This window comes from Heterodontus francisci, chromosome 1, assembly GCF_036365525.1.
Source record: "Heterodontus francisci isolate sHetFra1 chromosome 1, sHetFra1.hap1, whole genome shotgun sequence".
Classification (NCBI taxonomy): Eukaryota; Metazoa; Chordata; class Chondrichthyes; order Heterodontiformes; family Heterodontidae; genus Heterodontus; species Heterodontus francisci.
Genome location: NC_090371.1, coordinates 87,386,262 through 87,402,411, shown reverse-complemented (window position 1 = coordinate 87,402,411; position 16,150 = coordinate 87,386,262). Strand labels below are relative to the sequence as shown.

General features: G+C 46.2%; 1 protein-coding gene across 1 annotated transcript in view; it reads right to left on the bottom strand.

The window, feature by feature from the left end:
* LOC137370623 (protein unc-13 homolog B-like) overlaps positions 1-16,150 on the bottom strand; it is a 783,931-nt gene that overhangs the window by 329,329 nt on the left and 438,452 nt on the right. The window lies entirely within an intron of this gene.

Below are 16,150 nucleotides of genomic sequence, written 5' to 3'. Positions count from 1 at the left end.
ACATCAGGCTAATTTACTTGATTTAGCAATACAGCTCAACATGGGTAAATGTTGAGTCTATGATCTCTCCCAGATCTTTCAGCCTTCCCTGGCTAGCTCAACACCATTGATCAAGTATATTTTTCACAAGCCCCATTCAGAGTTTCACAACAGAATATTCTCCCTCACCTTCACTGAGAAACTCCTCATCTTCAGTGATTTCAATCTTCATCTCACTACCCTTGGCCTTCCCTCCTCTGAATTTATTGCTATCCTGTTCTCCCTGAACCTCTCTCTCCTTGACCATGCCATCCCCTATGGCCTCTCAATTTCCATGAGGTCATCTCTGACTACTTCCTTGTATCATACACCACTCACATTCTTCTACCCTTTTTCAACATCGTTTTTTTTCCATTCATACTGGAAAATGCTCTTCCCAAGTCACTTACAACTATCCTGTCAAATTCCCAACTACCTAGCCTATTGCCTTTCATTTGCCACAATATTCTGCAGCCATAATGTGCTCAATCACTCCTTCATCATCACCTTCGATGCCCTTGTCTCTACAAAAATCTTTATGGTCTTGCATCCTGGTCATTTCCTCCGATATGGCCCAGTCTTTGATCCCTTATGTCCAAGTTGTGCAGACTTGTGTATTTGATGCACAAATGATTTTGTCAGACAACACATCAGGCTCTGCTGCCAAAGCCATCCACTACTCCAGAATCATCCTGGAGAGTGAATATAATTCCTAGTTTCCTTTCTCCACGACCACCCAACTTCTTAAACTGCTTTCACCCTGCTCAATTCATCCTCACCTCCAACAAGAATGAAAAGTTTATAGAACTCTTCATCCATTCAGTTAGCTCTTCTGCTTGCCCTCCTTCCCTGTGCCCATCAAGCAAAATCTCCCCCAGGGTTCTCCCTGCCCTAGCCCTAACACATACTGCTACTTTCTCTTCTATCTCTCATGCTCTCTTTAATCTCATCAAAGAGACCTACTTCCTGTTCCTTTACCCTTTTTCCCAGTAAACTGCTGACCACCCAATGTGCTTTCCTGGCTTTTGTACAGCTGATATTGTAAAAGGCTCCCTGTCCTCCAGTACTCTCCCTTTTGAAATTGCAGGCATCAACCCCCACCTCAATCCATCACCCGCCCACTCTAACCTCTTCAAACTACTATCCCATCCTTAATTTCCCTTTGTTCCCCAGGGTCCTCGAACATGTTGCTACATTCAAATCTGTATCAACTTTCCCACAACTCGCTGTTTGAATCAGACCAATCAGGGATATGCCACTGCCACAGCACACTGACCATAGTCAAAAAGATAACCTATGTGATTGTGCTGCATAATCTCTCCTCATCCTCTCTATAGTCTTTGACATGGCCGACCTCAACATCCTCCACCAATGCTTCTTTTCTGTTGTCCAGCTTCAAGGGACTGTCGTGCTTAGTTCTACCCAATCATAAACAAAGCATTTCCAGCAATGGTTTCCTTTCCGGCCCCCACACCACTACCTTCAGAGTCCCCCAAGCATTTATCCTTTGTTTTTACCTTTTCCTCATCTAAATGTACTGCCCATGGCAATATTATTGGCAGGCATGGAGTCAGCTTCCAGATGTACAAACTATGTGCAATTGCTACCGATTCCATACCCCAATTTGACTTCAAGCTGAACTTGCGAGCCCATAGCCTCTCATCACAAAACCGCCTATTTTCACCTACATGGTATTGCTTGCCTCCAACCCTACACCTCTGCTCATCTGCTGTTGAATCCCTCATTCATGCCTTTGTCATCTCCAGACTTGACTCTAGGCCAGCCTTCAATCCTTCACGCCCTGTAAACATTATAGCTGCTTCCACCCTGCACCAAGGCTCGCTCACCCATCAGCCCTGTCCTCGCTAGCTTCAAATCTCTTGAATGGAAAAACCTCTCATCCTCGGGGGCCTATTTTGATTTTTGGGTGGCCAACCAGTGGAGTGCGCTGGTCGGCCACACATACCGGTGGAAAAGTAGCCCCTGTGATTTGAGGATCCAGCCTCATTTACACTTGCAAGATGAGTGTAGGGCTGTAACAGGCAGCTCGCCGGATTTGGCAACGGAAAACAGGCCCTCACTACCACCCAGAAGGTAAGCTGTTAAGTTGCAGGTAGGTGGTGGTGGGTGGGGTAGGGGGGAGGTTGGTGGGGATATGTGGTCATGATCGTTAAGGCTGTTGTCCCAGGGTGCCATCAGCCCAGGTTTTTTTTTGTGGTCCTCTGAAGTGCACTCTGGCTCTTCCAAGGCCCACAAAAATAATTCAAATTGTATTTTGGGCACTGCTTAGGCTCTGACCAGTTCCTACCTAAAATGGCAAGAAATATAAATAGGAATAAAAGCAGAAAATGCTGGAAATATTCAGCAGGAATGGCATCTGGAGAGAGTTAACATGTCAGGTCTGTGACCTTTCATCATAACAGGGAAAAGTTAGAAATGTAATAGGTTTTGAGCAAGTGAAGGGGGAAAAGGCCAAGAAAGAACAAAAGGGAAAGTTTATGATAGGTGGGGGTAGGAGAAATTAAATGACAAAAGGTTTCATGGTGCAAGGCCAAAGGGAGTGGTAGTGGGACAAGTAAAGAAACAAAAGATGTGTCTGGAGGAGGTGTGAATGGCAGGATCCTGAATACTGTCATCAGAAAGCGAAGGAAAGTAAATTAGAGAGAAAAAAGCAAACCAGCAAAGAAATAGGAAACAAAGTGATCACAGGTTGTGATCTAAAATTGTTGAACTCAATATTGATTCCAGAAGGTTGTAAAGTACCCAGTCGAAAGATGAGGTGCTGTTCCTCATTTCTAACTTTTCTGTTTTTATTTCAGAGTTCCAGCATCTGCACGTTTTGCTTTTGAAATATTAATGTTAAAAGGGGTCTATTTGTCTGAAACAGGCAGCCCTTTGGTCACCTAGAGATAGGGCCTTTTTAATGGTACGGCCATATCACCAGTGCTATGGAAGTGGGGTTTGAAGAGCACAGCAGAGAGCGAGACCACTTCGAGAGAAGCGGGAAGGAGTGAGAGCAGAGACGGATATAAAGAGTGCAGGAGAGAGCAGAGTGAGACTTTACTTTGAGAGTGGCGGGAAGGGGTGAAAGCAGAGTGGGGTATAAAAAGCGCAGGTGAGACCAAGATTTCACTGCGAGTACGGCAAGAAGAAGCGAGAGCAAAGTGTGCCATCAGGAGCGCAGGTGAGTGCGAGTCTTCACTTCGAGAGCAGTGGCAAGCAGCGAGAGTGCTGTGGGGTATAAATATCCCAGGAGAGAGCGAGAGTTCACTTCGAAAGCAGAGTGGAACAAACCAGAAGCCAGGCTGTAAGCTCAGAGCCTGCGTTTAAAAAGAAAAGTCAAGGTGTGACATCAAAGGGAAGCAGGTAGGTGATTGGCTGGTAAGTATTTCCTATTTATCTTATCAGCGCTAAGGAATTTCTATCTGGGCAAGGAGAACATAAATTGAAATAATAAGAATATAAGGACAAGCAAGACTAAAGACATTAATTAAAATTTAATTAAGAAAATAATTAAATAATTAGTTATTTAAAACACAATAAAGATGGCTGAGCAGGTGATGTGTTGCAACTGCAGTATGTGGAAGCTGGTGGACGCCAGAGTCATCCAAAGCAAACACATCTGCATTAAGTGTCTGCGGCTCAAAGTCAATGAGCTGAAGGCCGAGTTACGGACACTGCGTTGCATCAGGGAGGGGGAAAGTTACCTGGACACTTAGTTCGAGAAGACAGTCATACCCCATAGGCTAGGGTCTTCTGATTTGGTCAGTGGTCAGGGACAGGAGGATGTGACTGCGAGTGAGGCAGGTAATGGGATCGAGAACGTAGAAGTGACAAAGCCTCAGCCCTTGCAATTGTCCAACAGGTTCAAGGTTCTTGCAGCTTGTATGAATGAGAGCGGGTGGTTTTTTTAATTCAGTCATGGGATGTGGGCATCGCTGGCTAGGCCAGCATTTATTTCCTTTCCCTAATTGCCCTTGAGAAGGTGGTGGTGAGCTGCCTTCTTGAACCACTGCAGTCCATGTGGGGTAGGTACACCCACAGTGCTGGAGGAAGGGAGTTCCAGGATTTTGACCCAGCAACAGTGAAGGAACAGCGGTATAGTTCCAAGTCAGGATGATGTGTGACTTGGAGGGGAACGTCCAGGTGGTGGTGTTCCCATGCAACTGCTGCCCTTGTCCTTCTAGGTGGCAGAGGTCATGGGTTTGGAAGGTGTTGCCTAAGCAGCCTTGGTGCTTTGCTGCAGTACATCTTGTAGAGGGTACACACTGCTGCCACTGTGCATAGGTGGTGGAAGGAGTGAATGTTAGTAAATGGGGTGCTAATCAAGCGGGCTGCTTTGTCCTGGATGCTGTCAAGCTTCTTGAGTGTTCTTTCAGCTGCACCCAACCAGGCAAGCGGAGAGTATTCCACCGCTCCTGACTTGTGCCTTGTAGATGGTGGACAGGTTTTGAGAGTCAGGAGGTGAGTTACTCGCCGCAGGATTCCTACCCTCTGACCTGCTTTTGTAGCCATGGTATTTATATGGCTACTCCAGTTCCGTTTCTGGTCAATGGTAACCCCCAGGAAGTTGAAAGTGGGGGATTCAGCAATCGTAATGCCATTGAATGTCAAGGGGAGATGGTTAGATTCTCTCTTGTTGGAGATGGTCACTGCCTGGCACTTGTGTGGCATGAATGTTACTTGCCACTTATCAGCCCAAGCCTGGATATTGTCCAGGTCTTGCTGCATTTCTACACGGACTACTTCAGTATCTGAGGAGTCTCGAATGATGCTGAACATTGTGCAATCATCAGCGAACATCCCCACTTTTGACCTTATGATTGAAGGAAGGTCATTGAAGAAGCAGCTGAAGATGGTTGGGCTTAGGCACTACCCTGAGGAACAGGGTCCAGGGTGGATGAGTGAACTGATCTAATCTCTGGACTATTACCTGAGCCACAAGCAAATTCATGCAGGGTAAATAAGATTTGCGAGTTAAATGCGTGAGTTAAAGGTTGTTGTGGGAGAAATGGATTTCAATTCATGGGGCACTGGCACCAGTGCTGGGGAAAGTGGGAGTTGTGCCATAGGAACAGTCTTCACCTGAACTGTGCTGGGACCAGTATTCTGGCAGCAGAGAGGGCTTTAAACGAAATAGAGGGGGCGAGGGATCACATGAGAAGATGTGGTAAATTAAAGGGAAAGGACAAGGCAAGTGAGCAAGGCAGCAATAAAGGTAATGATAAGCAGAGCGTGGCAGAAAGGGACAAAGCATACAAACTGAAGAGTGTGCCAACAGATAAGGCCAGAGTTTGCAAAAATAGTAAAAAGACAGAACTAAAGGCTCTGCATCTGAATGCCCATAGCATTTGTAACATTACAGAATCACAGAATAATACAGTGCAGAAGAGGCTCTTCGGCCCATCAAGTCTGCACCGATGCATTAAACACCTGACCTGTCTACCTAATCCCATTTGCCAGCACTTGGCCCACAGCCTTGAATGTTATGACGTGCCAAGTGCTCATCCAGGTACTTTTTATAGGATGTGAGGCAACCTGCATCTACCACCCTCCCAGGCAGGGCATTCCAGACCGTCACCACCCTCTGGGTAAAAAAGTTCTTCCTCAAGTCCCCCTTAAACCTCCCGTCCCTCACCTTAAACTTGTGACCCCTCGTAACTGACCCTTCAACTAAGGGGAACAGCTGCTCCCTATCCACCCTGTCCATGCCCCTCATAATCTTGTACACCTCGATCAGGTCACCCCTCAGTCTTCTCTGCTCCAGTGAAAACAACCCAAGCCTATCCAACCTCTCTTCATAGCTTAAATGTTCCATCTCAGGCAACATCCTGGTGAATCGCCTCTGCACCCCCCTCCAATGCAATCACATCCTTCCTAAAATGTGGCAACCAGAATTGCACACAGTACTCCAGCTGTGGCCTTACCAAAGTTCTATACAACTCCAACATATCCTCCCTGCTTTTGTAATCTATGCCTCGATTGATAAAGGCAAGTGTCCCATATGCCTTTTTCACCACCCTATTAACCTGCCCTTCTGCCTTCAGAGATCTATGGACAAACACACCAAGGTTCCTTTGTTCCTCGGAACTTCCCAGTGTCAGGCCATTCATTGAATACTTCCATCTCACATTACTCCTTCCAAAGTGTATCACCTCACACTTTTCAATGTTAAATTCCATCAGCCACTTTTCTGCCCATTTGACCATCCCGTCTATATCTTCCTCTCCACCTCACTGTTAACCACTCGGCCAATCTTTGTGTCATCCGCGAACTTACTGATCCTACCCCCCACATAGTCATCTATGTCGTTTATATAAATGACAAACAATAGGGGACCCAGCACGGATCCCTGTGGTACGCCACTGGACACTGGCTTCCAGTCACTAAAACAGCCGTCTGTCATCACTCTCTGTCTCCTACAGCTAAGCCAATTTTGAATCCACCTTATCAAGTTACCTTGTATCCCATGTGCATTTGCTTTCTTGAGAAGTCTCCCATGTGGGACCTTGTCAAAGGCTTTGCTGAAATCCATGTAAACTACATCAACTGCACTACCCTCATCTGCACACCTGGTCACATGCTCAAAAAATTCAATCAAATTTGTTAGACATGACCTCCTTCTGACAAAGCCATGCTGACTATTCCTAATCAAATTTTGCCTCTCCAAGTGGAGATAGATTCTCTCCTTCAGAATTTTCTCCAATCGTTTCCCTACCACTGACGTGAGACTCACTGGTCTATAGTTCCCTGGCTTATCTCGACAACCTTTCTTAAATAGTGGGACCACATTAGCTGTTCTCCAGTCCTCTGGCACCTCCCCCGTGGCCATAGAGGAATTAAAAATTTGGGTCAGAGCCCCTGCAATCTCCACCCTCGCCTCCCACAGCATCCTGGGACACAAATCATCTGGACCTGGAGATTTGTCCACTTTTAAGCCTTCCAAAACGTCCAATCCCTTGTCACTCCCTATGACAATTTGCTCAAGAACCTCACAGTCTCTCTCTCTAAGTTCCATATCTACATCCTCATTCTCTTGGGTGAAGACAGATGTGAAGTATTCATTCAACACCCTACCAATGTCCTCTGGCTCCACCCACAAAGTTCCCCCTTGGTCCCTAATGGGTCCTACTCTTTCTATGGTTATGCACTTCCCATTGATATACTTATAGAATATCTTGGGATTTTCCCTACTTTTACCAGCCAGAGCTTTCTCATATCCCCTCTTTGCTGTCCTAATTGCTTTCTTAAGCTCCATCCTACACTTTCTGTATTCCACTAATGCTTCCATTGATTTGCCCTCCTTGTATTTGCTAAAAGCCTCTCTTTTCCTTCTCATCATACCCTGAATGTTTCTGGTCATCCATGGTTCTCTGGGCTTGTTGCTCCTACCTATTACCCTCGAGGGAACATGTTGGGCCTGTACCCTCCCCATTTCCTTTTTGAATGTCCCCCACTGCTCTTCTGTAGATTTCCCAACAAGTAACTCTTTCCAGTCTACCTTGGCCAGATCCTGCCTTATTTTACTAAAATTCACTCTCCCCCAATCCAAAACCTTTTTTTGCAACTTGTCTGTTTCTTTCTCCATAACAAGATTAAATTGTACCATGTTATGGTCGCTATCACCAAAATGCACCCCCACCAACACATCAACCACCTGTCCGGCTTCATTCCCCAGAATTAGGTCCAGCACTGCACCCTTCCTGGTTGGATCCTCTACATATTGAGCTAAAAGGTTCTCCTGTATACATTTTAAGAACTCCACTCCATCTAAGCCCTTAACACGATGACTATCCCAATTAATGTTGGGAAAGTTGATATCACCTAATATAATTACCTTATTATTTTTACACACCTCTGCAAATTGCGCACATATTTGCTCCTCAATTTCCCGCTGACTATCTGGGGGTCTATAATAAACACCTAGCAATGTGGCTGTCCCTTTTTTATTCCTAAACTCTACCCATAAAGCTTCATTTGATGCCCCCTCCAAGATATCATCTCTCCTTACTGCAGTAACTGACTCAAAGAACAACAAAGAACAAAGAAGAGTACAGCACAGGAACAGGCCATTCGGCATTCCAAGCCTGCGCCGATCTTGATGCCTGCCTAAACTAAAACCTTCTGCACTTCCGGGGTCCGTATCGCTCTATTCCCATCCTATTCATGTATTTGTCAAGATGCCTCTTAAACGTCTCTATGGTACCTGCTTCCACCACCTCACCCGGCAACAAGTTCCAGGCACTCACCACCCTCTGTGTAAAGAGCTTGCCTCGCACATCCCCTCTAAACTTTGCCCCTCTCACCTTAAACCTATGTCCCCTAGTAACTGACTCTTCCACCTTGGGAAAAAGCTTCTGACTATCCACTGTGTCCATGCCGCTTATAACTTTGTAAACCTCTATATCGTCGTTCCAGTGAAAACAATCCGAGTTTATCCAACCTCTCCTCATAGCTAATGCCCTCCAGACCAGGCAACATCCTGGTAAACCTCTTCTATACCCTCTCCAAAGCCTCCACGTCCTTCTGGTAGTGTGGCGACCAGAATTGCACGCAATATTCTAAGTCTGGCCTAACTAAAGTTCTGTACAGCTGCAGCATGACTTACCTATTTTTATACTCTGTGCCCCGACCGATGAAGGCAAGCATGACTCCTTAACTGACATTGCAATGTCCCCTCCTCTGTCTCGCCTGAAGATTCTATATCCCGCGATATTGAGCTGCCAATCCTGCCCCTCCCACAACCATGTCTCCGTGATGGCTGCTATATCACAATTCCACGTGTCAATCATTGCCCTTAACTCATCCGTTTTACCTGCAATACACCTGGCATTAAAGTAGAGGCCTTCCATCTTGGTCTTACTCCCTTGAAACTTACTTCCGCTGTATTCCCTCTGACTTGTTAGCTTTCCCGTGCTTAGCTGTGTCCCTTCCCCCTGCCAAATTAGTTTAAACTCCTCCCAACAGCACTAGCAAACCCACCAGCAAGGATGTTAGTCCCCCTCTGGTTCAGATGCAGACCGTCCCGCTTGTACAGGTCCCACCTTCCCCACAAACGGTTCCAGTGGTCCAGGAATCTAAAACCCTCCCTCCTGCACCAACTCTTAAGCCATGCATTCATCTGTGCTATTCTCCTATTTCTATACTCACTACCACGTGGCACTGGGAGTAATCCAGAGATTACAACCCGAGCAGTCCTGCGTTTTAGTCTACTGCCTAACATGGATGAATTGTCAGCTCAAATAGAAATAAATATGTATGACCTGATAGACATACAGAGACGTGGCTACAAGATGCGACCTAAATAATCAAGGGTACTTGACATTTTGGAATGACAGGAAGCTAGGAAAAGCTGGAGGCGTAGCTCTGTTAATTAAGGATGGCATTAGGACCTTAGTTCTAAAGATCAAGATGTAGAATCAGTTTGGGTAGAGATAAGAAATAGTGAAGGTAAGAAGTCACTTGTGGGAGTAGTTTATAGGCCACTTAACAGTAATACATGTCGGACGGGGTATTCAGGAAGAAATAACGGGGGCTTATAAGAAAAGTATGGCAATAATCATGGGTGATTTTAATCTAAACATAGATTGGGGGTAAATTAGATTGGCAAAAGTAGCTTGCAAGATGAGTTCATAGAGTGTTTTTGGGACAATATGTTAGAGCAGCACATTCTACAGCCAACCAGAGAGCAGCCTATTCTAGACTGGTAGTGTGCAATGAGGCAGGATTAATTAATGACCAGATTGTAAAGGAGCCTCTTGGTAGCAGTGATCAGAACATGTCTGAATTTCGCATTCAAGTTTGAGGGAGAGAAGAGTGGGTCTAAGACTAGTGTTTTAAACTTAAATTTAAATTTAAAGTGAGCTGGGAAATTAGGTTAAGGGGTAGGTCAGTAGAGATGCAGTGGCAGACAATTAAGGAGATATATCATAACACTCAGTAAAGATACATTCCAGTGAGAAAGAAAGACTCTAGGGGAAGGACGCACTATCCGTGGCCAACTAAGAAAATTAAAGATACTATCAAATTGAAAGAAAAGGCATGCAATTCTGCAAATATTAGTAGTAGGTCAGAAGATTGGACAGAATTTAAAAACTAGCGAAGAATGACGACAAAAATAATAAGAGGGGAGAAATTAGACCATGAGAGAAAGCTAGCAAGAAATATAGAAATGGATAGTAAAAGTTTCTACAAGTATTTAAAAAGGAAAAGAGTAACAAAAGTGAGCATGGGTCCTCTAGAGAAGGAAATAAGGAAACGGCAGAAGCATTGAGCAGATATTTTGGGCTGAATTTTACCGACCCACCGACATCGGGGTGTGGGGGGTGGGGTGGGCCTGGAAAATGCCTCCAGGAGAGGCCCACCACGGGCCTCGACACCGGGAAGGCCCGGCCCCATACTGCTGGCGGCGGTGAGGTCCCATGGTGTCCCCCTGCCGCTCGGCGATGGGAGCAGGATTTAAATATGGTAATGAATGTAAATTAATGACTTATCTGCTCCCATCAGCCATCCCACTCAGATATGGTGGTCAGTTGCCAGAAATCCTGTGCCTTCGGGTCTCTGTCCAGAGATCCAATGCGGGACACTGGTGGGCAGGAGGTCAAGTTTTCAGGGTGGGTGCGGGGAGCGGGATCAAACATTTGATAGGTCTCGGGGGTGGTGGGAAGGGGTAAAGTTCATAGTTTATGAACTTTGGGGGGTGGGGGGGGGAAGGTCGGGACTACAAAGGACCTTTTTTTGGGGAGAGAGGGCAAGTAATAAATTTGATGGTCACTGAAGGGGGTGGAGGGAAGAACTTCAAACAATTACTATCACCAGGGAGCAGGTACTGAGAAAACTATTCAAACTAAAAGCTGACAAGTCCCCAGGACCTGATGGACTCCATCCCAGGGACTTAAAAGAAGTAGCTGCGGAGATAGTAGATGCGTTGGTTGTAATTTTCCAAAATCCTCTAGATTCTGGAAAGGTCCCATCAGATTGGAAAACAGTGAATGTAACTCCTCTATTCAAGAAAGGAGCAGACAGGATTCCGGAAACTACAGGGTAATGAAATATAAAAGTAAGGAAGTTTTGCTACAGTTGTGCAAGGTGTATAGTTTTGGTCTCCTTATTTAAGGATATAATTGCACTCAACTGATTTCTGGGATGAAGGGTTATCTTATGAGGAAGGATTGGACAGATTTGGCCTGTATCCATTGGAGCTAAGAAGAATGAGAGGTGATCTTATTGAAACATATAAGAGCTTGGGGGGACTTGACAGGGTGGATGCTGAGAGGATGTTTCCCCTTAGGAGAGAAACTAGAACCAGGGGACACAGTTTAAAAATAAGGGATCTCCCATTTAAGATGGAGATGAGGAGAATTTTTTTCTCTCACGGGTAGCTCGGCTGTGGAATTCTCTTCCCAAGAGAGCAGTGGAGGCAGGGTCATTGAATATTTTTAAGGCTGAGTTAGATAAATTCTTTCTTGAAAAGGAGTCAAAGCTAGACAGGAAAGTAGAGTTGAGGCCACAATCAGATCAGCCATGATCTTATCTAATGGTGGAGCAGACCTGAGGAGCCAAATGGCGTACTCCTGCTCCTAATTCCTATGTTCATACGTCCCTATTTTGAGGGGATTCAATTGTAAGGGGAGTAGATAGGCGTTTCTGTGGTCGAAAACGAGACTCCCGAATGGTATGTTGCCTCCCAGGTGCACGGGTCAGGGATGTCTCAGATCGGCTGCAGAACATTCTGAAGGGGGAGGGTAAACAGCCAGTTGTCATTGGGAACATAGGCACCAATGATATAGGTAAAAAATGGGATGAGGTCCTGCAAGCAGAATTTAGGGAGTTAGGAGCCAAGTTAAAAAGTAGGACCTCAGAGGTAGTAATCTCAGGATTGCTACCAGTGCCACGTGCTAGTCAGAGTAGAAATGAAAGAATAGTCAGGATGAATGCGTGGCTTGAGAGATGGTGCAGGAGGAAGGGGTTCAGATTTTTGGGACATTGGGACCGGTTCTGGGGGAGGTGGGACTATTACAAATTGGACGGTCTACACCTGGGCCGGACTGGAACCAATGTCCTTGGGGGTGCTTTTGCTACCGCTGTTGGGGAGGGTTTAAACTAATGTGGCAGGGGGATGGGAATCAAATGAGGAGGTCAGTGGACAGTAAGGAGGTAGTAACTAAAGCCTGTAAGGAACTAGATAATGAAGTCAGCGTGACGAAGGGGAAGAGTAGGCAGGGAGCAGATGATGAACGCAAAGGGACTGGTGGTCTGAGGTGCATTTGTTTTAATGCGAGAAGTGTAGCAGGTAAGGCAGATGAACTTAGGGCTTGGATTAGTACCTGGGAGTATGATGTTATTGCTATTACTGAGACTTGGTTGAGGGAAGGGCACGATTGGCAACTAAATATCCCAGGATATCGATGCTTCAGCCTGGATAGAGAGGGAGGTAAAAGGGGTGGAGGAGTTGCATTACTGGTCAAAGGGGATATCACAGCTGTGCTGAAGGAGGGCATGATGGAGGACTCGAGCAGTGAGGCAATATGGGCAGAACTCAGAAATAGGAAGGGTGCGGTAACAATGTTGGGGCTGTACTACAGGCCTCCCAACAGCGAGCGTGAGATAGAGGTACAAATATGTAAACAGATTATGGAAAGATGTAGGAGCAACAGGGTGGTGGTGATAGGAGATTTTAATTTTCCCAACATTGACTGGGATTCACTTAGTATTAGAGGTCTAGATGGAGCAGAATTTCTATGGAGCATCCAGGAGGGTTTTCTAGAGCAGTTTGTAAATAGTCCAACTCAGGAAGGGGCCATACTGGACCTGGTGTTGGGGAATGAGCCCGGTCAGGTGGTTGAAGTTTCAGTAGGGGACTATTTTGGGAATAGTGATCACAATTCCATAAGTTTTAGAATACTCATGGACAAAGACGAGAGTGGTCCTAAAGGAAGAGTGCTAAATTGGGGGAAGGCCAACTATACCAAAATTCGGCAGGAGCTGGGAAATGTAGATTGGGAGCAGCTGTTTGAAGATAAATCCACATTTGATATGTGGGAGGCTTTTAAAGAGAGGTTGATTAGCGTGCAGGAGAGACATGTTCCTGTGAAAATGAGGGATAGAAATGGCAAGATTAGGGAACCATGGATGACAGGTGAAATTGTGAAACTTTGGCGACCACGCTCTGGAAGTTGTTCAAGAGTTCACCTACCTAGGCTCAACTATCACCAGTAACCTGTCTCTAGATGCAGAAATCAACAAGCGCATGGGTAAGGCTTCCACTGCTATGTCCAGACTGGCCAAGAGAGTGTGGGAAAATGGCGCACTGACACGGAACACAAAAGTCCGAGTGTATCAGGCCTGTGTCCTCAGTACCTTGCTCTACGGCAGCGAGGCCTGGACAACGTATGCCAGCCAAGAGCGACGTCTCAATTCATTCCATCTTCGCTGCCTTCGGAGAATAATTGGCATCAGGTGGCAGGACTATATCTCCAACACAGAAGTCCTTGAAGCGGCCAACACCCCCAGCTTATACACACTACTGAGTCAGCGGCGCTTGAGATGGCTTGGCCATGTGAGCCGCATGGAAGATGGCAGGATCCCCAAAGACACATTGTACAGCGAGCTCGCCACTGGTATCAGACCCACCGGCCGTCCATGTCTCCGTTATAAAGACGTCTGCAAACGCGACATGAAATCGTGTGACATTGATCACAAGTCGTGGGAGTCAGTTGCCAGCATTCGCCAGAGCTGGCGGGCAGCCATAAAGACAGGGCTAAATTGTGGCGAGTCGAAGAGACTTAGTAGTTGGCAGGAAAAAAGACAGAGGCGCAAGGGGAGAGCCAACTGTGCAACAGCCCCAACAAACAAATTTCTCTGCAGCACCTGTGGAAGAGCCTGTCACTCCAGAATTGGCCTTTATAGCCACTCCAGGCGCTGCTTCACAAACCACTGACCACCTCCAGGCGCGTATCCATTGTCTCTCGAGATAAGGAGGCCCAAAAGAAGAACATAAGGTCTAGGCGGCTGAAGAAAGACGAAGCTTTGGAAGAATATCGGGAATGTAGGACCAATCTGAAATGAGGAATTAAGAGGGCTAAAAGGGGTCATGAAATATCTTTAGCAAACAGGGTTAAGGAAAATCCCAAAGCCTTTTATTCATATATAAGGAGCAAGAGGGAATCTAGAGAAAGGATTGGCCCACTCAAGGACAAAGGAGGAAAATTATGCGTGGAGTCAGAGAAAATGGGTGAGATTCTAAACGAGTACTTTGCATCGGTATTCATCGAGGAGAGGGACATGACGGATGTTGAGGTTAGGGATAGATGTTTGATTACTCTAGGTCAAGTCGGCATAAGGAGGGTAGAAGTGTTGGGTATTCTAAAAGGCATTAAGGTGGACAAGTCCCCAGGTCCGGATGGGATCTATCCCAGGTTACTGAGGGAAGCGAGAGAGAAAATAGCTGGGGCCTTAACAGATATCTTTGCAGCATCCTTAAACACGGGTGAGGTCCCGGAGGACTGGAGAATTGCTAATGTTGTCCCCTTGTTTAAGAAGGGTAGCAGGGATAATCCAGGTAATTATAGACCGGTGAGCCTGACGTCAGTGGTAGGGAAGCTGCTGGAGAAGATACTGAGGGATAGGATCTATTCCCATTTGGAAGAAAATGGGCTTATCAGTGATAGGCAACATGGTTTTGTGCAGGGAAGGTCATGTCTTACCAACTTAATAGAATTCTTTGAGGAAGTGACAAAGTTGATTGATGAGGGAAGGGCTGTCGATGTCATATACATGGACTTCAGTAAGGCGTTTGATAAGGTTCCCCATGGTAGGTTGATAGAGAAAGTGAAGTCGCATGGGGTCCAGGGTGTACTAGCTAGATGGATAAAGAACTGGCTGGGCAACAGGAGACAGAGAGTAGCAGTGGAAAGGAGTTTCTGAAAATGGAGACGTGTGACCAGTGGTGTTCCACAGGGATCCGTGCTGGGACCACTGTTGTTTGTGATATACATAAATGATTTGGAGGAAAGTATAGGTGGTCTGATTAGCAAGTTTGCAGACGACACTAAGATTGGTGGAGTAGCAGATAGTGAAGGGGACTGTCAGAGAATACAGCAGAATATAGATAGATTGGAGAGTTGGGCAGAGAAATGGCAGATGGAGAGATTTGGGTGTTCAGGTCCATTGTTCCCTGAAGGTGGCAACGCAGGTCAATGGAGTGGTCAAGAAGGCATACGGCATGCTTTCCTTCATCGGACGAGGTATTGAGTACAAGAGTTGGCAGGTCATGTTACAGTTGTATAAGACTTTGGTTCGGCCACATTTGGAATACTGCGTGCAGTTCTGGTCGCCACATTACCAAAAGGATGTAGATGCTTTGGAGAGGGTGCAAAGGAGGTTCACCAGGATGTTGCCTGGTATGGAGGGCGCTAGCTATGAAGAGAGGTTGAGTAGATTAGGATTATTTTCATTAGAAAGACGGAGGTTGAGGGGGGACCTGATTGAGGTGTACAAAATCATGAGAGGTATAGACAGGGTGGATAGCAAGAAGCTTTTTCCCCAGAGTGGGGGATTCAATTACTAGGGGTCACGAGTTCAAAGTGAGAGGGGAAAAGTTTAGGGGGGATATGCGTGGAAAGTTCTTTACGCAGAGGGTGGTGGGTGCCTGGAACGCGTTGCCAGCGGAGGTGGTAGACGTGGGCACGATAGCGACTTTTAAGATGTATCTAGACAGATACACGAATGGGCAGGAAGCAAAGAGATACAGACCCTTAGAAAATAGGCAACAGGTTTAGATAGAGGATCTGGATTGGCGCAGGCTTGGAGGGCCGAAGGGCCTGTTCCTGTGCTGTAATTTTCTTTGTTCTTTGTTCTCATTATTGCCTTGCTAATGCCAGGTGAAAGGGGTGAAAATTGACCTCCTGTTTAAATACATTCATGACCTGACCTTCTTTATCTTGATGTCATCCTCCAGCCTTAAAACCCCTCTGAATTGTCTATTCCTCTCACTCCAGCCTTTTGTGCACCTTTCCATCGCCTTCACCACAGCATTGGCACTGTGCCTTCAGCTACCTCGGCCCCATGCTCTCAATTCCTTGCCTAATACCCTTCATTTCTCCAACTCCCTCTGCTTCTTCAAATCTCCTTA